This window comes from Leucopleurus acutus (genome assembly GCF_964270905.1).
Source record: "Leucopleurus acutus genome assembly, chromosome: 2".
In the NCBI taxonomy this organism is placed as follows: domain Eukaryota; kingdom Metazoa; phylum Chordata; class Mammalia; order Artiodactyla; family Delphinidae; genus Leucopleurus; species Leucopleurus acutus.
The window spans coordinates 136,516,603-136,539,620 of record NC_139143.1 but is presented as its reverse complement, the minus strand read 5'-3'; the positions used below and the strand labels follow the sequence as shown (position 1 = coordinate 136,539,620).

Genomic DNA, 23,018 nt, shown 5'->3' with positions numbered 1-23,018 from the left:
CTGATTTCTGGAGGACTTGAGAAGGTCCTGAAGCAGAAGGGACCCATTGGCTTTGGAGGCAAGAGATGATGGAAATGCCCAGTTCATCCACAAACCAGATGCTCTTAGCATCACTCCCTAGCTGGGTGACATTCATGGGACTCTTTCCCATTGGTTTCCACATTTGTCAAATGAGCAAGAAAAACATAAAGAATTACAGATTGACAGTTTGGTAAGTTTCCCTGATGGTCACCTTACTGTTATCTATTACGTGGGCTATGGTGTTGTGTAGCCTGGGAGAATCTAAAAATCTGGATTTGGGGGCTCTTGATTTATTTGATTTATTGTCAGCAGATGACATTAAAAGTAGCTTGCATTTGCTGAGCAAATCTAGATGGACAATGGTGGGTGGAAACAGGGAGTGGCCAGGATGGTGGCCGGAATTAGAGATTGCAAAGCACTTTCCCACACATTGTGTCATTGGATTCCTGCAAAGTCCTTCAAGGGCAGGTATTCCAATTGACAAATGAGACAAATGAGATTTGACAAATAAGAAAATTGATGTTCTAAAAGGTTAAGCAACGTCCAGAGCTCACACACAAAAACAGTGGTGGCAGTATAAAAAGTAGAATATAAGCCAAAGCCCTTGTTTCCTTATGCGACATACCAGAGAGTGATGAGAATCTACCACAAAGCTTTTTGCTATCCTCAGATAATCAGCAACTGTTTATAGTATATTATTGACACGGGACTCCAGTCTTCTATTCTTTCTGGACCTCTAGAACTTCTCTTGTTTTGGCTTCTCTTCCCACCTCCTCTTGATCTATGTAGCTCCTTCAGCTTACCACTTAGACACCACTTCCTCCAAGAAGTCCCCAAGACTTTGTTAGGTGACCATTCTTTAGGCTTATGTGGTATCCAGTGATTATCACCACTTTATCCTTACCACTCTAATTAAATTACCCATATTGGAATATCACTGTCTAGGCACTAAAACTAGTTATTTACAAATCATTCACTAGTGGTTATTTTTTCACCATTTAACCCCAACATATAAGATGATAAGCTCTGTCTGGATAAATATTTCTTGAGTAAATGCTGTGTAATCTACTGTAACCAAAAGGGAATTTACTTCCACATTACCCTTGGGGGTAGGAGAAGATGGAAAGCTCTTTTAAAGCCATCTAAAACAGTACCATTTCCAGGAGGAGGCTCTCAGGAAACCAAACTCTATAGCCATTTGCTTAAAACATTAGATTATTCCCAGAAGTAAGACTTAGAGTTGGGAAAGGACTAAAAGTGTGATAAGGATGGAAGTTAGTGTTTGTGTAACTCTATGGGGAAAGAGGTGAGAGTAGATATTTTTGGAGTTACTGGAAAACTTAGCCATGACACCCTGCCTGCTCATGTGTCTGGTGCTATTGCTGGGAACCAAGCTTCATACCAATCCTCTGTCAGATATCAGTTCCTAAGAAGAGACTTGAACTTGCTATGTGGTTATTTATAACTGTATCTTCCTATTTGGTGCCAGATTAGAAGACCCTACAATACCACTGATATATGTTATCAGAACCACATATCGAGAGTATGATAATCATGGTAGATGATGAGCAGGGTGTAGGACTCACAAATCGGGTAAATACAGAACCCAGCACTTTAACCTAGAACCTGTATATCCCAAATCCTTTCAAGTATCTAAGAATTAATGAATGCATAAATGTAATCATCACATAAAATGAATTAGTGGAGTCCTGGCTGCAAGGCCATTTCTGCAATGGCAGAATCTTAAAGGACATGGAGAGCTTGACAAGGGTTGAGTATTACAGGCATTGTGCTGAACTTTCAGCAAAAGCATCCTAGGCAGTGTGTAAACAAATGGACATGGCTGTGCTCCAGTTAAACTTTATTTACAAAAATAGGCAGTAGGCTGTGTTTGGTTCCTCAGACTTTCCTGATCCTGGTGTAAAGTATAGGTAGCAATTTACAATTTTATTTCCTTCTGAAAATCCTTACTTTGTTCTCCTTTGCCTACAAGCTGAAGCACAAATTCCTTAACTCTATTCCAATCTGAGCAGTACTTTCATACCACCTGAGAGTTTACGCCCTTTTTCTTCTCTTTGTGCTCAGTTCACATCGTTCTGTTCTTAAGGCTTTCTGCTTAACCAAATCCTACCCATCATTTGTGGAAGATGTTCTCCAGTGGGGTAGAGGCGTTATATCAGAATCATCTGGGGAGCCTTTTGACATTAGACATAGTGCTTATCAACCACCCTAAATTCTGATAGGCCCAATGAGGAGGTGGGGCAGGGCAGGGATTTGTATAGCTTGCAAATGTTCCTAAGCTTATTCAGGTGATAGACACTCGCCCCCCAAACCAGTGCTCTATGGCATTGCTAAAGTCCCACTTCCTCCAAGAAACCTTTCCTAACCACATTAACCCATACTCAGCTTTCTTCCTTTGGACCCCATTAGTCCTCTTTGGCCAAAAAGTTCATTTTTAGCACTTATTGTATTTTTTTTGTTTTTTTAAGTGTTTCATGTATCTGCCATTTTTGTTCTAGGTGCTGGGGACTCAGCAGTGAACAGGATAGTAAAGACCCTTCTCTCTGAAGATTACATTCTAGTGACAGAGAGAGACAGGCAATAAGCATGTGCCCAAAGGAATGGAGGAGATAATTTCAGATAATGAAAAAAAAAACAAGCTAATGGGATAAGGGGTGACCAGAGAAGGGAGCTGGAAGGATAAGAAGGTGCTGTTTTGGATAGGAGAATCAAAAGGGTTTTATGGCATCTATAACTGAGCTAAAAGCTGAGTGCAGAGATCTAGGGGAAAGGAATTATAAGCCAAGGGAACAGCACAGTTTTATCTTTCTTTTCTCTGAAAATGCTGTTGAATGTAGAATGTTGGAGTAGTCAGCCTTAGAGATGATTAACAACAGTTCCCTTATTGAGGACTGCCAAATAAAATGCAGGATACCCAGTAAATTTGAATTTCAGATAAATAACAAATAATTTTTTAATATAAGGACAGATTATAGTATAAGAACTAAAAATATATATTATTTATCTGAAATTGAAATTTAACTGGCTGTCTTTGTTTGTCTTCATTTTGTTTGTTTTTTGGCTAAATTGGACAACTCTGCAGTTTACTCATAAGAAAAGTAACCCAGGACAATTTATGTTTGATACCATCCAGTTACTTGGAGCTGAGTTGGAACAAACTCTGAATCTAAAGCAGAGCCAATTCAATTTGGTGTTGATATGTTAGAATATCTTACATTGTTTTCTAACTGTTTCCTTGGGTAGTGATTTGTCTCCCCAACAACTCCTTACGGTCATATTTCCTGTGACTTTTATTTTTTTTATCATACACAAGGTACAATATTAAGTACTTAATTCATTCTTTTATCCCCTTTCTATTATAAGCCTACAGTAGAAGTACTGAACTGATCTGGGTACAAAAGGGACATGGCCTCTGTCCTTCAGATAATGAAAATGCGTATATATAAATCACTTTAAATAAGCTAAGAACATGATAAAGTGTCACTGCAGAAGAGCGTGATGGCACTGGTGTTCTGAGCAGGGGCAGATGGCTTCCAGCCGTGGGATTCAAGGAAGACGTCAAGTAGAAGTTCCATCTGACTTGGGACTTGATTGATGGCAAGGATTTCAATAAAGGATTACAGAGAACATCATCCATGCAGAGAAAACAGCACAAACCAGGAGATCGTGGTGAAAATAACAGGACTTACTTGGGGAACAAATCCATCCCTGTGTTTGCAGCTGAGATTTGAGTAAAGGAGAAGAGTACGTGATGCTGGACCTGGGTTAGAAAGAACCCTGAACACCAACTGGTAGGTTGTAGAAACTGAGAAAAAAAAGGAAGCATGGAAGATAAAGCAGAGATTTTAAGTTTAGATAACTATGGGAATGTGGATACCATTAATAAAAAAATATGGAAGTCACGGAAAAGGGCAGATTGTAGGTGGGAAGAAGATTATGGCTTTATCTTTTTAAACATAGCATTATAGAATTTCACAGCTATTAAAGTCATTATGATTGGGCTTCCCTGGTGGCACAGTGGTTAAGAATCTGCCTGCCAATGCAGGGGACTCGGGTTCAAGCCCTGGTCTGGGAAGATTCCACATGCAGTGGAGCAACTGGGCCTGTGTGCCATGGCTACTGAGCCTGCGCTCTAGAGCCCGTGTGCTACAACTACTGAAGAGCCCATGCTCCACAACAAGAGAAGCCACCGCAACGAGAAGCCCACGCACCACGACACAGAGTAGCCCCCGCTCACGACAACTAGAGAAAGCCCGCGCGCAGCAACGAAGACCCAATACAGCCAAAAATAAATAAATAAATAAATTTATTTTAAAAAAAAAGTCATTATGATTATGCCCAATCCCTTTGTTCCATGTAGAAGAAAATCCAGCGAGAATAAATGACTTGTCTATGATCACTCTGCAAGTTAGTGGAATAGCCAGTTGGGGAAATCAGATGCCTTGAACAATGCTTATTTCATAAAATGATCTATTTTATGATGAGTTGAATTTGTAGAAGTAGAATAATGATGTGGTAAGATGCACTAGTCAGCTGGAAACGTAGATGTGGCATTTCAGTAGCAGATCAGGGACAATGATTTGGGAGCTATCAAAATGAAAATGACATATAAAGACATGGAAGTAAATGAAGCTGCCAAAGGAGAGATTAGAGTCACTAAGTCAAGTGTGACAGATGTCAATGGATACTAAGAAGTACCCTCTAAAAAGTAAAATAAATAGGAAGTGCCCACTAAGTTTCACATTCAGGAGGCCCCTGGGTTTTGAGAGAAAGAGAGAGAGAAAGCAGTTGCCATTGAATGGAGGGAGCAGAAGCAAGACTACAGATATTGGAGGTTGATGGCTGGTGAAGAAGTGGAACTAGAATTTAAAATTATTTCTCTGGAAGGTGGCAATAAAAGAAGAATGATGTGATACCATTGAAGCAGGGCCTAAAGAAAAGCTTTTAGGTTGTAGGATGGGAAAAACATAAATGAGTGTATAGTAGAAACAGTGAAGGTCATGGAGAACAAGTTGTTAAAGGTGTAAATGGGTGAGGGTATAACTGAAATTATCAAGGTCTTTAAAAAAAAAAAAAACTAGAGTGGAGGAGAAAAAAACAAAACAAAATGAGGAGAGACACTAAAATGGATAGGTAAAAGTGGAGACAAAGAAGCCTCCTGAGGCATGAAAGGGGTGAAGTTGGTAGAATTCAAATTGACCTTTATCTTACCAGTGAAGTAGGAAATTGGATCTTTGGTAAAAGTGAGAGGATAGACATGGAAATGGGAATTTGTGAACAGTGGGAATGTTTTCATATACATCTATGAGGAATCAGTAGGGAGATGATAAAACTGCACTAAGAGCCCTGCTGAGGTTAGACTTGGTCATTTGTGGTAGATGTAATTAACCTAGTTTTGATGCTTTTCAACTGTGGCAGCAGAAGAGAAAATATGGACAATGGGGGTTTCCCAGGAATTCCCAGGTAGTGGGGAATATTATTGTTTTATATACTAGTGTTGATGGGATTCATGTTAGATGAAGATCCAAGCAGAATGGGCAATGTGGGGAGGAGTAAAGGGCAAAAATCAGGTTTCCAAGAGCACCTTTATGCTAGGATTTCTGATGGCATTTGCACACATTGTTTCATGTAATCCTCATGACGAGTAATCATAACCTTATGAAGCAGCCATTATGACCCCAGTTACCCAGGTAGAGACCCTCAAAGTCACATTGAACAAGCAATTGCTTAAGGACTCAAAACTGTAAATGGTAGAACCTTTTTTTCTTCAAACCACGTTGGCTCTGCCCTCCAGTAGCCATGAAAAAATTACAAAATTAGGCAGGTAAGAAGGTTGAGCTTAGTAGAGGTATTTCAGAATTAAAGGTGGAACACTTCCCACTGAGAAGCTCCAAAGGGAAACAGAAGTGACAGAAGCAACAAGATGCTAGTTACAGATGTCAAGGCCCAAGAAGCTAGAGTCAATTGATTTTTTTCCAGAAACGTTTTATTGAAATATAGCGTGCAGAGAGAAAGGTACACAAATCGCAAGTGTAGAAGTCAGTGAATTTTTATAAAACGAACACAACCACGTCGTCAGAACCTGAAACAAGAAATACATCATTGCCAGCCCCATGAAAGCCCCCCTCAAGTGCCCTCCCAGTCACAATCCCCCTTAAGGTAACCACTCTCTTGACCTCTAACATCATAGACTCATTTTTCCCTCTTTTGAACTTTATATAAATTGAATCATATTTTTATGTGCTTTTTAATATTTGATTTCTTTTGCTCGACATTTAAGTTTATGAGATTCATCCCTGTCGTTTCATGTGGCAATTGCTCTGATTGATTTAACCACCACACAACCTTGCAAATAGTACCACCTTCTCTAGCGGTAAGAGAGTCTGATTATGTGAGACAGAGAAACAAAAGATTATTTAAATTTCTTTTCTATGTGCTTTCTTTGGGTATATAGTTGGGAAGACTTGATGGATATGTTTCTGATGTATACAAAGCTCTGTTAAAATTGCATTTAGGCATAGTTTGTAGAAAATTTATAAGAAAGTTCTTCATGATCTACTTCATAGCATTACATACAGCCTTACATTCAGAAAAGAAGGTTCAAAATGTTCTGTGAAGTTTACATAAACACTGTCAAGTCAGTAAAGAGGATGGGGTTCCATGAATGTACTGGCATTTTGAAAGAAAACAAATTGTATTATTGTGAGGGTTTGGAACTTTAGCATTCACTGAACTATTCTTAGTTATTTGGGAATCTTAGTTATTTGGGAATCACTTACACTGAGTCCTGGAAGAAGATTTAAGGAAACACCAGTTGCCATTTGGTAATATCTCTTTGGGAAGGCCCTATGTTAGCCATGCTGCAACGCAAATATAAATAACCGGATACATTTTAAGACACATGACACAATGTTCTGAAAATTAATGTCCCAGAGTGGTCAGAGATTTAGATGAGTACATGATTAGCATGGCAAGCGGGTTTAAGAAACCTCCAGGTTACTCACTTCCCTTGATACTCAGTTTCTTCTTCTATAAAATAGAAATAATGCTCCATCTCGCTCTCTGGCTGACATGAGAATCAGATGATGGATTTACGAGAAAGCACTTTGCAAACTGTAAGGTAAGATTATGGTATGATTCGTATCGGCCATTTAACCTCCTTTTCAGTTGCTCATGGCAGGTTAAACTGAAGGAAGGATACCCGGATTGGAAGCATCGCAGACTGTAGCAAAATCGAGCAGGAGAATAAAGTTAGGATTATGGTTAGGGTTAGGATTGGGGTTAGAGTGAGAGTACTGCGTGAGAGTACAGGCTCTGCCCCAGACTGGTAGCTGTGTGGCTTCAGGCAGGTTATTTAACCTTCTCCAGCCACAGATTCATCTCTAGAGTAGAGACAGTAACACTGCTTACATTTGGCAAGAGGAGGAGGTAACTGTCAGCAAAGCGCCCCTCGTGGCACCTTGTGCATAGAATGCTCCCAGTAAATAGTGTTAATTACCGTAATTCTCTAACCACAACAATAATAATGGTATAATAGCTTCAAGCAGCCACTTAGTGCTGTGGATGTGCAAGGCATCTGAAAAACACTGACCTCTTGGAGTACCTGTCTGTGGTTTCATTATTTAGGGCATCACTTGCAAGTTTGAGAGTGGAAAACAGGCGGGGACCCTGGCAGCTCGCACCATGCGGCTGCTGGGCACCTGCAGGATTGAGGTGCCAAAGGCACCTCCTGTGGGATGGCTTCTGATGAGGTGAACTACTCTCTCCCTTTCCAGTCCTCTGTGACACGTAAGCTCTTTTCCTCTACTTCCTTAACCAAACAGAATAATAAAATATCAGAGCTAAAAGAGGCCCTAGACATTATCTGTTCTAACACTGGATTTCAAAGCTGCAGAAATGGAACTGAGAGGCTGAGGTGAACTGGTGATAAAACTGGGACTGGAGTCCAGATCTCCCAGTTCCCAGTTCAGAACTTTTCCTTCTACCCCACAGTGACCTCAGAAGATGGCTTCACCTCTACTCTCTCAGTGCAAGTACAGGATTATCTCCTTAAGAGTTGGGCCTGAATCTGATTCCTCATGGAATCCCTGGGCAATGCTTTGCACCTAATAGTTACTCAGAAAAATATTTTTAAATAGCATCAGATTTGTGGGATACTCTCTTCTCATGTTCAGTTTTTAGAATCAGGGGTCAAACTTAAAGATCATCTTTAAATGACCTGGTTCATTCCTCTCTGCTGCATTGTATGCACATGCCCCACTTTCTAGGGGCGGTCAACCCATCTTTTTTTCTGCTTCTCTAATTCTGCAGGACGGTCAACTCATCTTTCCCCTGCTCTTTCACTGCCCCGGTGTAGAGCTCTGTGCTAGTGCTTATGGTGACATAGCATCGTAGAGTGGCTGAGAGTGTGAGATGAGGAATCAGGAGAGAATGGGGATACTGGCTGCAACTTACGAGATACTTAATGACTATAAAGCTACGTTTCCTTACCTGTGAAGTGGGGAAGATGATACCTACATCATAAGATGCTGGACGTTAGTCGTACCGTGCGCAGTACATAGAGGACTCAGTAAAGGTCTTAGTCTTAGGTTGGATCATAGTTTGCACATTGACATGTCTGGCTCCCCTGCCAAACTATGATCTTCCTCAGGTCCAGAACTTTCTTAGTTAACTTTATATCTGTGGGACCTTGAACAGTGTTGTCTGGTACATAATAGATACTCAGTGTTTCCAGAAGGGAGGGACGAAGAGAAGGGAGGAAAGGAGGAGAAGTTGTAAGATGCAGATGAACTCCCAATCTAAGACACCAAAGACCTGGGTTCAGGCCCAGCTCTTCCAGTTGCGAGCTGTGGAGTGTTAATCTAGTCTCTTAATGCCTATGAAACTCATTCTCCTTCTCAGCAAAATGTGTTTGCTAATACTCGCTTCCTAGCAGCCGTAGGAGGATCATCTGAGACAGTGTATGTGAGGATGTTTTGTACATTGAAATGTACTTTCCAAATTTATTGTGAGAACTGTTATTGTTATGACAAGATCTGCCTTCACCGTCTCTTCGATTTTACTAATAATCAGTTAGCCACTGGGCAGTGACGCCTGGCTCTGGAGTGGAAGGCACGGCGTTAGCTGCTGTGAGGAAGTCTTTGCTTTCAGGATGTTTACAGTGTGGAAGGGAGGTTGGAACCCATGGCCTCCGCCTCTGGCCACGGATGGTAGTTTGAGAGGACTCTTGGGCAGAGGCCCTTGACCTCATCCGACCTACCTCTGTGAGTGCCCAGCGGCGGTGGCTGTCTCTGAAATGACCCCTGACAGCATGTGCCTGCCAGGACTGCCCAAGCTCATCTTTGGAATGCCGCCTCCTTTGTCAAATGCCACCAGCTTCACGTTCGCGTTTCCCTCGTAACACACATGTTAGGGCAGCAAAGTGTATTCCCTGTGACGTAAACGTTACAGTGGCACAGCAGAGGGCAGAGGGTGGCCTGCTGCGGGTGGAAGAGAAAGTCAGGCGCTGATGTCTGACGGCCCACTTCCCCACTCTGAGCCTGCCTACGGGACCTGCTCTGGGACTTTCATCTGCACCCTCACGCACACAGTTCTCTAAATCCCCAAGTGTATAGGTCTGGGAGCCCCCTGAGAAACACACATCATGGGAAATTTTGTTTCAGTGCCTCCTCTACTCCATCAGGGAGCTGTAAAGCCTGTTCAGTGTCAAAGCAGCTCCTTATTCTAGACACTCCCTGAAGCATGGCCTAATTTCCCCACATCCAAATCCAGATTTCTTTCACCTACCCTTTGCATTTAAATGAGGCACTTAAATGGATGTTAAACCTGAGTTCTTTCCTCTGGAGGCCGGAGAGTTCGCCACAATGCTTAGAAGGTTTAGCTCACGTGAGCATTGTATTAATTATCTATGGCCCTTGTAAGAAATGACACAAACTTTGGGACTTAAAACAACACAGACCAAGGTTCTGGCAAGGCTGTGTTACTTTCTGGAGTCTCTAGGGGAAAATCCATTTTCTTGCGTTTTCCAGCTTCTAGAGGCTGCCTGCCTTCCTTGGCTTCTGGCCATCTTCCACATTCAAAGGCAGCGATAGTCAGTTGAATATTTCTCACATTCCATCATTCGGACACTGACTCATCTGTCTTCCACGTCCACATTTAAGGACCCTTGTATATAGGGCCCACCTAGATAATCTAAAATAATATTTTTATTTTAAGGTTAGCTCATGAGCGGCCATATTCCCATCTACTACCTTATTCCTCCTTGGCCGTGTAGCATAATATATTCACAGGTTGCAAGGATTAGGATGTAGACCTCTTTGGGAAGCCTTTGTTCTGTCTACCACAGGTATTGAGAGTGATGTCAGGATCTCAGGATGTCTCTGTAGTAGTGATTGGCAAACATGGCCCTTGGGCCACACACTTGTTTTTGAAAATAAAGGTTCATTGGAACACAGTCACTTGCATTTGTTTCTGTATTATCTGTGGCTGTTTTCATGCTTAAATGGCAGAGTTGAATATTTGCAGCTCAGACCATGGGGCTCACAAGCCTAGAATAATTACTATCTGGTCTTTTTGAAAGAGTTTACTGACTTTTGCTCTCTAACTCTCTATATATCTCTGATTATAACTATAACTCTAAGGAATATCACCTAGGGACTTTGTGGATGTCTTCCTCATGTTTTTCACTCCCCCACCCCCAACACACATACTTTTAAAATTCCTAACAGTGCTCTGTCTGCCTCTCCTGCTGTTTCTTCTCTACCCTCAATTGCCATGAAACTACTAAACCCTTAATAGTAACACCAAGCATTATACTGTATCATCTCTTTACTTTGATACATGCTGTTCCATTTGCTTATAAAATACTTTTACCTTCTTTTCCTATTTCTTGCTGAGAAAACTCCTATTCATCCTTTAAAACCCTGCTAAGGCATAACTTCCTCCAGGAAGCCTTCCCTATCACTCCTACCCAAGGAAAAGCAATTACTCCTATTCTCAAACAGTCTTTTCTGGACTGTGAGTGCCTCAACGGCAGTGATTGCTCTATTTACCCTTCTGGTATCCTCTGTGTCTATCATGGAGACCGACATCTATTATGTGTCCACAAATACCAGTTTAATTGAATGGTACTTTAAATGTTGCCAGTCAGAGTTGAGGCACAGTGAAGTGGCAACAACAGGTTCTGTAAAAATTCAAAACTGGTCCCTGCTGTTTCATGGAGGGAATGGCTGTATGATCTTGGAGATATCCATTCCTTTCTCCTGGCCTCAGTCTTATCACCTATGAACCAAGGAGTTGGTTTAAATATGATTGGTCTCTTGGGCCGCTTCCAGCTTTAGGGGTCCTTTCCACAGAGGATTCGGCCTTGTACCTTGCAGATGCTGAGAAGAGAGAAATCTCTTGCATTGGGCTTGTGCCCTGCAGAGCTGGAAATCACTCAAGTTGGTGAGATAATGTGTGGGCGGGCTGTGGGTGGGATCTTATATTTGTTATTGACTTTCTCCAGGAACCAATCAGAAGATAGACACATGCCCTGGAGAGTCATGGCCAGGCAGTGTGTTCTCACGATCCCCAGCTCATAATCCTCACCAGCAATCCATGCCTGGAGCTCAGTCCACTTACTAGAGACCCACCCCAAGTCCTTGTAACCATATGGGAATCACACCAAACTCTAGGGAGTCCAAATTACCGTTTCCCCCTCCTCTCCCAGCTCCTTCATATCTGTCAATGGCTCTGCTCTGTCCACTCCAAGGCTAGAAACCGTGGTGACAGTTTTGCACACCTTCCTCTTCCTGGTCATCTCTTACGGAGAATGGTATATTGTTTGCCCTGTCATGAATTGGTATATATTTGTTTCCTTCCAGACCTTATTTAGAACTTCTCTCTTTTATCCTATTGTCACCACCCGTTCTAGCCTGCATTGTTTTTTTTGTTTGTTTGTTTGGTTTTTTTTTGCGGTACCCGGGCCTCTCACTGTTGTGGCCTCTCCCGTTGCGAAGCACAGGCTCCGGACGTGCAAGCTCAGCGGCCATGGCTCACGGGCCCAGCCGCTCCGCGGCACGTGGGATCCTCCCGGACCGGGGCATGAACCCGCGTCCCCTGCGTCGGCAGGCGGACTCTCAACCGCTGCGCCACCAGGGAAGCCCTAGCCTGCATTGTTTTCAGCTTAGATCCCCACAGTTGGGTCTTCCTGGGACCCCTAACTCTAGCTGCTTCCCATTGAGAGGCATCTTACACACTCCTGTTGGCTGCGTTGTCCTAAATTCCCTCTTTCCTCATGCCTCACCCCTCGACCAGAACCTCCAGTAGCTCCTTGCTGCTCGGACGTCCATCGAGTCCAGACTCCTGCACTTCACAATCTGGCCCCGCTCTCTCTAACCATTTTTCTTCAACAGTCTCTGTTCAGTAAGACTTATCTCCCTGCTGCTTTGCATTTCGTTTTGGATTCCATGTTTTTCCACCTAGGTTACCGTTATTTGGTTCCTAATTCAATTAAGTTCAGTGCACTTCCACAAGCATGTATTAATAAGCCCCTGCTCTGTTCAAAGCCCAAGCGTGCCTTTGCTGCCCCCGGTCCTCAGACGATCCAGCCCGCAGCCCACAGTGCGCCCTCGCTCTTTGCCTTTTGTGCCTGAGCATTCCCGCTCCCCTCTCCTCTCGGATCACACATTCCTAGAGGACAGCAACGACTTGTCTTTTGCTTCTTTTGTACCCCGGACCGGGGCCTGCTATTGAGCCCAGACACCCAGGCCACCTTTCCAGCCTCATTCACCATTTCCTTTCCCACCTGTTCTGTCATCTATGCGTTAATGATAACGCAATCTACCTCACAAGGTTGTCTCGAAGATTAGAGAGATTTTGTTCAGGCAGACTCTCAATTAATGGTTGCTCTGACTACCATTATCCTTATCCATCCTTCCCATGGTCCTTCAGTTTTTGATTCGTAAGCACTTGAGCATTTGGAGTCAGAGAAAGTAACCAAAGGGATTTTATCATGACGACTAGACATAGAAATTGTTCTTGCTCCTAAATCTTGATCAGAACATTCCACACTGAACCCATAAGTTATAGTAGGTTATTGGATTTCATTTTACTTGTTTATAAGGTAAGCATTTATTAAGTGCTTGCTGTTTACCAGGCACTGCTCAGGGTTTGCCATTAGCAATCTCAGTGGCCTCTTTTGCAGATGAGTCATTCCCTCTCCCTCGTCTCAGACCCAGCCCTCTGTACTAAGAGGAAGTGTGGTATAGGAACTGCAGTTTAAAGTTTTTACTGAGGGGTCGGTCCTGAGCTTTGGCCACGTGAAACTCACTCAGTCTCCACCCTCTCCAGTCTTCCTCCTGAGGCTGTGGCTGCCAGGTGCCAGCTGGGGCCTTCTGTCTGCTGGCTGCCCGGGCTTATTCAGTTTCAGAGAAATAATTTCGAATCCAAACTACAACTATTTGAAATTCATTCAGAGTGTAGCAGTATTTCATTCATTCAATAAATTCAATCAGTGAATAAATTCAATTCAGTAAATGTTTGCTAAATTAAAGCAATCACTCAAACAAGACTGACTTAATCTCAAAATGTCTGTTGATGTTTCTGCAAATAAGTTTTGTAGTATAATCTGCTTTGGAAAAGATCACTATTCCCTTGTTTACTATTTCAAATAATATTAACTCTCATAATCCAAGGCAACCTCTAAACAAATTACGTGACGGCGTGTGATAAATGCTAGAAGAACCACCAGAGCAGAAACAAAACAAGCAACAAAAAACCTCAGCTAATAAGAAAACGACTTTAAAAATGACTATTGGGGTCTATTATCTAGATTATTCCAGTTTTAAGACTTCAGAATCTGTGTTAAATGGATACATGTGTGAAACTGGCAAAAAAGAGGCCAGAAATGTCAGAAGTGACATGCAAAACATTTACAGTTCTTGTTTGTATGTGTGTGTCCGGGGGAGATGGAGCCAATATTTTCTACCTCGGCTGCACATTTATGTTGGCGGGATTTCCCTGGTAAATATTGGTTTTTACCAAACACTGAAATCTTTAATCACATTTAACAGACACTGCATTATACTGCGTTAGACACTCCATTAGAAAAGGAGAAACAGGGAAACACAACTGATAGCTACAATCTTTCAAGGGTGAAAAGGAAAAATCAGAATCAAGTAAAATTCTTTAGAGGCAGAAATGCCAAGAAAACCATTGCTGAAATACAAAATTTTGTTTTTCTAAAGTCTGGAGCTGAGTTCAGTTAAGTGACGTAGTTTACAAACCAGGGGAAATTAGGGCAGGAACGGAAGTCCTGCTAAATTAGGAGAAATTGGTCAAAGGAAGGCAAGCTAGCTGTGACATACACAATGTTGGCTTCTTTCTCACATTCTCAAACAATTCTTGTTTGCTACTGTGTTGAGTTGGGTTGCCATGAAACCTAGGACCTAATTTTATATTTGTGTGCTAGTCAGAAGTTCTGAATCTGTCACATAAAGCAATTGCTTGTCTATGTGCAAACAAGGCTGCCAAAAACATAACCTTCCTACCACATGTGCACGTGAGTGCACACTCGTGCACGTGGGGACACACACACACAACCCCACCCCCAAGAGTCACTTGGTTTTATTCATTCTGTGCTTTCATTCACATCCAGTGGTTCTTAGTGAATCATCCAGGACCCCACAAATCACCTTGAGAGTCTGTGGGTCTGCCGCTACGTTCCTTCCTCCCATCCCGCCTCTACACTCCCTAAATCCCTGCCTCTCTCATCTCAGACACAGCCCTGGACTGCTTAGATGTTTCTAAGGATGTCTTCAGGAGGACTGGCTGTTTTATCTCTGCTTAATTAAATCATTTCAGCCCACATTTTAGGGCAGATGGTGACAAGATTTGAAAGAAGCAGGGACACTGCTGAGATGAAGGGTCAGCCCCACTGAAGCTGCCTAAGGGAAATACTGTTTTTGTTTGTTTCTTTTCTTTTCCTTTTTTTTTCAATTTTTCATCAGCTCCCGGGAGAGACTGAAGAGGTGGGACTCCCAGGAAAATGAAAGACTCAGAGAGGGTGGTTATCACCAAACTTCTGGCTGAGGATGAGGGCCACCCAAAGCCATTCTAAGAAGAACAAATTCCCAGAGCCCACCCCAGAGAGACTGCTTCAGTACCTTGGGGTTTGCCTGGGAAGCACCCCCAGGAGATTCAGGTGTAGCTCTTTCACAGACCGGCATAGTGATGGAGTATCAACTTCAGATTCAGGCTGGATTATAAACTGAGTTCCACCATGTACCTAGTGTGACTTTGGGCAGGTTGTGCAATCACTCCAAGCCTCAGTTTACTCACCTATAAAATGGGAATAATAACTACTTAATGGAGTTGTTGCAAAGATTAAATGAGATAATATCTAAAGTCTCTCACATACTGCCTGAGCTATAGTAGGTCAACAATAAAGTGAAATCCATCCAAATGTCTCCTTGGGACTTACCCAACAGAGGCAGCCACTAAAGCCTTCCTAATGGCACTGGAGGCAGACTGGCTAAGTCTGAATTCTGACGCCACTAAATCTGTGGCTCTCAGAGAGCTCCTGAGTTTCTCTGTTTCTCATCTGCAAAATAAAATGATCTACTATATATAAAATAATACTCAGGTCATGAAATTTTGATGAAGATTAAATTAGTTCATGCATGTAAAGTGCTTAGAAACTTTGGTAATGGATAAATAATAACTCCAATTATTTTCCTTATTACCACCTCTTCTAAAGTGAGTGTGTGGGCGGAATGAATGTTGGCTTTGGAGTATTCACGTCAATAGCAATAGCTTTATGGTCTAGAACAGTGATGTCCAATTGTCATGAAATGCAAAACCCATAGGAAATTTAAAATTTTCTAGTAAACACATAAAAAGAAACAGGTGCAATTTGTTTTAATAATGCATTTTACTCAGTTCACTCTATCCAAAATATTATAATTTCAACATGTCAAATGTAAAACTTTTCAGAGATATTTTACATCATTTTTCTATATAAAGTCTGTGAAGTCCAGTGTGTATGTTACACCTGCAGCACATCTCCAACCACATTTTAACTGCTCAGTAGCCACACATGATTAATAACTATCATACTGTCCAATGCAGAAATTCCAGATTCTAAAGAAAGTCCCCTTACCTTGATGAGCCTCAATGATCTCATTTATAAAAATGGAGAGAACGTTCATGGCTTTGTTTGTAGAAGAAAATGAGCACACTTGAAAATGCTTTGTCAACTGGAAAAGACTGTATGTAGTACTTTTGGCTCTTGGCAAACTCTTGACTGTCAAATGCGATGACGTTCTCACATGGTGAAGCACCCCAAGTCCTGTGTGATCGGAGACATCACCCAGGAAAGCACTAGGTGGAGACGCTTTCCTATAGGTAAGGGAAAGAGATTTCAGCCCATAACGTTTTGAGTGACAGGAAATTTCTACCCCTCTTCTCCCCGCTTACCATGCTCGTTCCCAATGGCAAACACCTTTTCTTCTGCTCTCCATTGATTCTTGAAATTCCTTTGACAACTTTCACTCTACAAGTAAAGAGAAATTTAAGGTATATATAACCCTTCAATTCCCCCTGATCCCACTTAGTTTGGGACCTCGTTACTTCTTAGCGGCTAACTTTTTCTGCAAATAATAATCCCTGATAATAATAATTTACCAGGTGCTTATTTTCTACTCCATCCTATTATCCTTACAACTTACATCTATCAGATCAATTATTCATCTTATAGGCTTCACTGTAATAGCAAGAGCACGGAACTTGAGGCAGAAAGCCCAGGCTCAGGTCTCCGGGTTCTGCATTTATCAGTTATGGGATTTGGAGTGAAATGCTTAAACTCCCTAAACTTCAGTCTCTTCCTGTATAAAATAGAGACAGTAAAACATTTCTCACAAGGCACGATGATGATTTAAAAAGATTATACATATGGAAGAGATCTATAACTGCAAAACATTAAACAACTGTATAACAATATTAAGATATTTATAAACCACTGTGTGTGTCATCCTTCCGTTGAACAGTTTTCAATGGCTCCCCACTGTCTGCCAGATAAAGTCAGATTCCTTGGTCTAGCATAAAACACTCTCCAGTATCGGGCCCTGACCATGCTACTTTTGCAAATGTATTCCAATCTGCACCCTTGCTGACACCCAGTGTTCTAATCAAATAGGACTATTATGCTTATTCTTCCAAACAGGACTGAATGGTGCGGCATGTTTCTAATTTCATACCTTTATTCATGCTACTCATTGCCTTACCTCAGTTTTTCCATCTCTCAAAATTCCACCTATTCTTCTTTACTTGGCCTCCAAGTCTCTCCTGATCGCCCTTTCCCCCATGTCTTTAAGATCTGTCTGTGCTGCCTCTGAACTTTACTTGTATCTTTTGTATGACAACTGTCAGAATCAATTTGGAATTCTAGTATTGCTTAGTGCACAGACACCTGCAGCTATTCTGTGAGAGTTAAATAACAAATTCTGCGTGTGATTTTGCAAAAGTCCCCTTGGGAGACAGAATATCCCCTATGTTAAAATGAGCCAGCTAGAAATCGAATCAAGACATGAATGCAAAAGAAATAGAGAGCTTATTAATTGTGGTAACATTGAATAAATCAGCAAAAAGAAGGTGGTTTATTTGGAGACTAGTAAAAAAAGAACCAAGAACAGGAATTCCTGATATTGCTTCTCCAATACTGTTCAGTAGCCAAGACGCCATTCCTTTGGGTAGTGGATATCCCATCTACTGATACGTTGGGCAAGTCAGCAGTTGAAACAATATTTTTTTGAGCTTCTCCTAGGTAAGTAGATACTGTGCTACATTAAAGACCAGCCAAAAAGATATGTTCCTTGCTCTCAAGAAGTCATGGGTAAAATAAACGAAGAGAAAGAATTCCAGTGACATGGTCAGTTGGAAATAAGAGGCCTGAACACAGTTGTTGTGGGAGCTGAGAGGAAGGGAGCTTAATCCAACCTCAGAATATTTGGAAGGCTTTGTAGAGGAGATAACTCTAGGCTGAATCCTAAAAGATAAGAGTTAGCCAGGTGGACAAAGTTGGGAAGGGCACTTCAGGCCAATGGAAACACTTGAGCTAAGTGTATCAGGCTTGAGTAAAGCGGATTAAAACCATCCACCTAAGTCCCCTGCTCTGATTTGATGCTTGCCAAGCAATCTTATGATAAGAATTTGGTCTCCCATGTTGAGGAACGTGTAATGACTAGATGACATGAAAAGCTTACCATAAATGATTGCTCTCTGTAAATTAATTCATTGGTCTCTGATTTCTCATTGCACTCTTATGAGTTGGACTAGTACTGGAAGTGGAATAAAGTTAAAGCACACTGACAGAAATCACATTCTGACCTGAAAAGCTGAGATGACTGAGAGTTTTGGTCACCAACCAAATACCACTGTCCTAAGGACAATACGGTTTCAACTCATAAATATCTCAAATGCATTTACCTCTCTCCATCTGCATTGCTACAACGTAATTCTAGCCATCACTACTTCCTGCATAGGTTAAAGCAATAAAATAAGTAATAATACTGCTAGCAACTGGCATGAATACTTGCTAGGTGCTGGGTACTGGGCTAAGTACTTTTATGTGGATTATTTTACTTAATTCTCATAACAACCCCACCGGAAATATATACATCCCCTAATTTTAGAAATGAGGAAATTAAGACTTAGAGAAAATTAAGCAACTTGCCCAAGTTTGCACTAATAAAATAAATGACAGAGCCAGAAATCAAACTTATCTGTCTTCCTCCGTATCCTGAGTTTTTTAATACTATTTAGCTAGCCTCCTTGCGGCCATTCCCACCTTCAAGTTCATTCTCTAGATCGCATGGAGAGTGATCTTTTTTTTTCAAATTTTTATTTATTTATTAATATTTATTTATCTATTCATTTATTTGGCTGTCCTGGGTCTTAGTTGCAGCATGCGTGATCTTTGTTGCAGCATGCGGGATTTTTAGTTGCGGCATGCGGGGTCTTTAGTTGGCATGTGGGATCTATTTCCCTGACCAGGGATAGAACCCAGGTCCCCTGCATTGGGAGCACGGAGTCTTAGCCACTGGACCACCAGGGAGTGTGATCTTTTTTAAATGCAGATTTGGCTAGGCCACTCCAAGCTCCTCTCCATGGCCTCCCATGGCTGTGTAGGGCCTGATCTGAACTTCTCACACCAGTCTTTTTCTCTCAGTGTGTTCCTGACACATGGACAGATCTTAGTCCGTGGAATGCACCCTGATGTTCTTCCTGTCTGGTATGCTTTCCTTCCTCTTTGCACCTAATTCTTATTCCGTCAAATCTCATAACTTTCCAAGTTAGGCCTTCCCTGAACTTTTTATCACATCCTACTTCTTAGACTTTTGAGTCCTCTGTGATCCCTGTGATAAATTCTTAGGGCACTCTAAAATTAGCAGCAGCTCCTTTTCCAATTGTAATTAAATAAGTTTTTGTATAATTATTTGTCTCTTCCTGCTAGAATATAGGCTTCAAGTAAGCAAAAACTATGTCCATAGCATTTACCATCATACCCTTGGAGTTTCATGCTGAGCCTACAATATAAGAGGCACTCAAAAACAAATCCACTCATTAAATAGATATTTGTTGTCTCATATTCAACAAACAATAGCCAACATTTATCTGGCACTTATATTATACCATGGACTGTCTTAAGCATTTTACATTTATTCATTAAGACTACAACCCATTATGTAGATACCATTATTATTCTTATCACATGGGTGAGGAAACTGAGGCAGAGAGAAGTTAAGTAACTTCTCTAAGATTAGGCGATGGAATATGAACCCAGACAGTGTAGTTCCAGAGACCAAGCTTTTAACCACTACTCTATATTCTTCTTAAATATTTCTTGTATATATTTAATGTATTAGAAAAATAACTGGGCACCGACTGACCTCCATGTCTGATTGCTTTCTTGTGGCATTGCCCTGTAACACCAACACAGGGGGACAGTTAAGTTCCTTGGGCACCCTTTCACATTTGTGGTACATGTTATTAACTGAATGAGTACAGACTCTCATTAGTAAGTAATGCCAAAGTCAGAGTCCTTCTGGAGAGCAGAGTTTGGCAAGGGTAAGGACACTGAAAGGGAATAGGGCTATGAGGCTGGTACATCAAAGACAGTTTCACCTTGTCCAATCTTGCCTGGGTGAAAGAAAGAGAAAGTTGGACCATTTGTTTATAACAGGCCCCATGGCTTAGCAAAAAAGATCATGGAATTCAGAATCAGAGAACTTTGGTTCTTCTTCCTCCTCCCTCTCTTCCCCTTCCCCCTCTCTCCCTCCCTCCTCTTCATCTCTCATCTCTCTCTCTCTCTCTTTCTCTGTCTCTCATCAGATGACTGAGCAAATCATTAAACATCTCTAGGCCTCACATTTCTAACATGCATAATGGAAAATGTATGTCATAATAATAATAATTTCTATCTCATGGGGTTTATTTTTCAAGGAAAAAATTAGATCCACAAGTGAAAGTGCTTGGTAAACTGTCAAGTTGTATATACCAAAGCTAGCTGTGATTGGAGTTTTTTTTTAACTTGTAGTCTTACAGGAGTTTGCTAAGGAGATCAGCATCAAAATGACCTACTTTCACTGTTATTTCCCTTGAGGGCAGTGAACCTCTTCTTCCGTGAATCCACCCAGAGTGAAATCCCTGTCATGTGCAATTGCAAAGTTCCTCATATTTATAAAGACACATTAACAAAGTCCTGCCTGAAGAAAGGCCATTTGGGGCTTACAGATGGCCTTTGGAAGAACTGTGTTACAGAGTGTATGAGTGTTCTCCAGTTCCTGGGATTTGTTCTAAGAATGTTTTACTCAAGGTTAAAACAACAGCCTTCTGGAAAAGTTGCACTCTAACACAGGTGCATTTCATTTACCAAAGAGTGATCAAAAGAAAATATATACCTTTGGACTTAATAACTTACAATGAAAAGAAAAGCTATTGCTAACTGTCAGGGAAAAAACATCATAACTAAGATCACTAAATAAATACGCTCACAGCCCCAACCTAACTCCTTTAAATAAAGAGAGGCTGATTTCCATATGTATGAAACAATTTTACATTTTAACAAATACTTATTGCACTTTGAGGAGGAACCAAGGAGAGGAATAAGCCTGCTAACCTCAAGGCCCACTGAATCTAGGGAGGACACCTACAGGGCTAGAAGCTTGTGGAAAAAGCTAGTTATTAGCTGGATGTAGAGTCCAATTCATATACACTTCTTACTTCCAAGAATCAGAAGAGTTGTTTTTTAATTTTCTCCATCAAGATCTGCTTTAATAGTTTCCCCAAGGGAGCCCTTGCTTTAGAAATTGTGTCTACAAAAACAAAAACTGCATTTAAAGATAACAATTAGTCTACCAAATTAAAATTTTGTTATTTTATGGAGGTTTATTTAATGTTATTTCAGTTATTTGATGATATTCACAAATTAAGAGCTAGGAAAGGTCTTGGGATGCTTTCCTTTCAACATCAACAGTTTACTTTATTTTGAGGCTAAAAGTGCAGGTTTTGCTGTGACCACGCGAAGCTTCAGGCTAGGTTGCCCCGACTGTGCCATGTGCCACTGGGCCATTGCAAAAGGTCATTGTGTAGTTTGGGTACTGATCAAAGGTACTTAGCTAGGTGGTGAGGGGAGCTGAAATTCAACCCTTGCGTCACTTCCCAAGCTTTCTGCCCAAGGGCTATGTCTGCCGAGAGAGCACATTTTTCTAATTTTCACAAAGTTACAGTATAAGCTTGGGATGGGGAGCAAAGGCAGGGGAGGAAGACGATAAGGCACCCATCTTCACAGACTGACCATTTTGAAGATGGGAAAGGGGTTTCCCATGTAATCGTTCAGTTCAGTGGACCGAGTCTTCTTCGTTGCTGTGGTCCCAGCACCTGGCATCAGCAGGCTTGGCACGTAGTAGACACTCAACGTATATCTTGTGGAATAAATGAATGAACAAATGGCTTTCTTATACAATTCTCCATGTCTAAAGGTCCACTGATCTGGTGCGTCAATATGCTTTGGGTAAAAGCAGAATGATACATCAGGCAAGTTCTATATTTTAGAAGTGAAACCCAACAAACTCTAACCTAACCAAGAGCCAGTTCCCTATCTGAGGTCATGCAGCCAGAGGCACACTGTAGGATTTCGTGGCCACTTTATATGTGACCCCCCCCCCCACCTCCAATGCCCAGGGCCAGAGCACAACTCTACCAACTCAGCCACCAAACATACGGCTATCTACCCTCAGGAAAGTGGCCAGGACCAGGGAGAGGCTTGTATGGGGTGGGGTGCAGGAAGAAGTTCCTGACAGGTACTAAGCTGTGTATCGAAGCCTCGGCATGCCTTGTTTCACTTAATTCTCATAGCTAGTTTGTGCTCTCTTCCTGTTTTACAGGTAAAGACACAGAGACACAATCAGGCTCCTTACCCTGTCTAAGGTCACAGTGCTAATAAACAAATGGCAGAGTCAGGATCTGTAAACAGCTGGGCCAGACACCAATATGTTGCACTGAATTTTGAGTTAGTAGGAGCATCCTGGTCTATGAAATGTCAAAACCAATATCCTTTTTCAGCTGTGTGTGATTTACTCAACTCTATTTGTTTGTTTGCCTTTTTTGTATGTTAATCTCAACCTGCTAATTTCTGCCTGCTCCCATCTTTCCCCTTGATAACCGTAAGTTTCTTATTTTGTTTTATTTTGCTTTTATTTATTTTTATTTTTGGCTGCGTTAGGTCTTCATTGATGCATGCAGGGGCTACTCTTCGTTGTGGTGCGTGGGCTCAGTTGCTCCGTGGCATGTGGGATCTTCCCAGACCAGGGATGGAACCCGTGTCCCCTGCTTTGGCAGGTGGATTCTTAACCACTAGGCCACCAGGGAAGCCCTCAAGCTCTTTTGAAACCCATTGCTACAGTTCAACGAAAGGAAAGGAAAGATGTTTTTAGAAT

At 41.7% G+C, this 23,018-nt stretch overlaps 1 protein-coding gene across 2 annotated transcripts in view; it reads left to right on the top strand.

The window, feature by feature from the left end:
* PDE4B (phosphodiesterase 4B) overlaps positions 1-23,018 on the top strand; it is a gene marked incomplete at its 5' end in the record, with an annotated part of 486,456 nt that overhangs the window by 413,879 nt on the left and 49,559 nt on the right. The window lies entirely within an intron of this gene.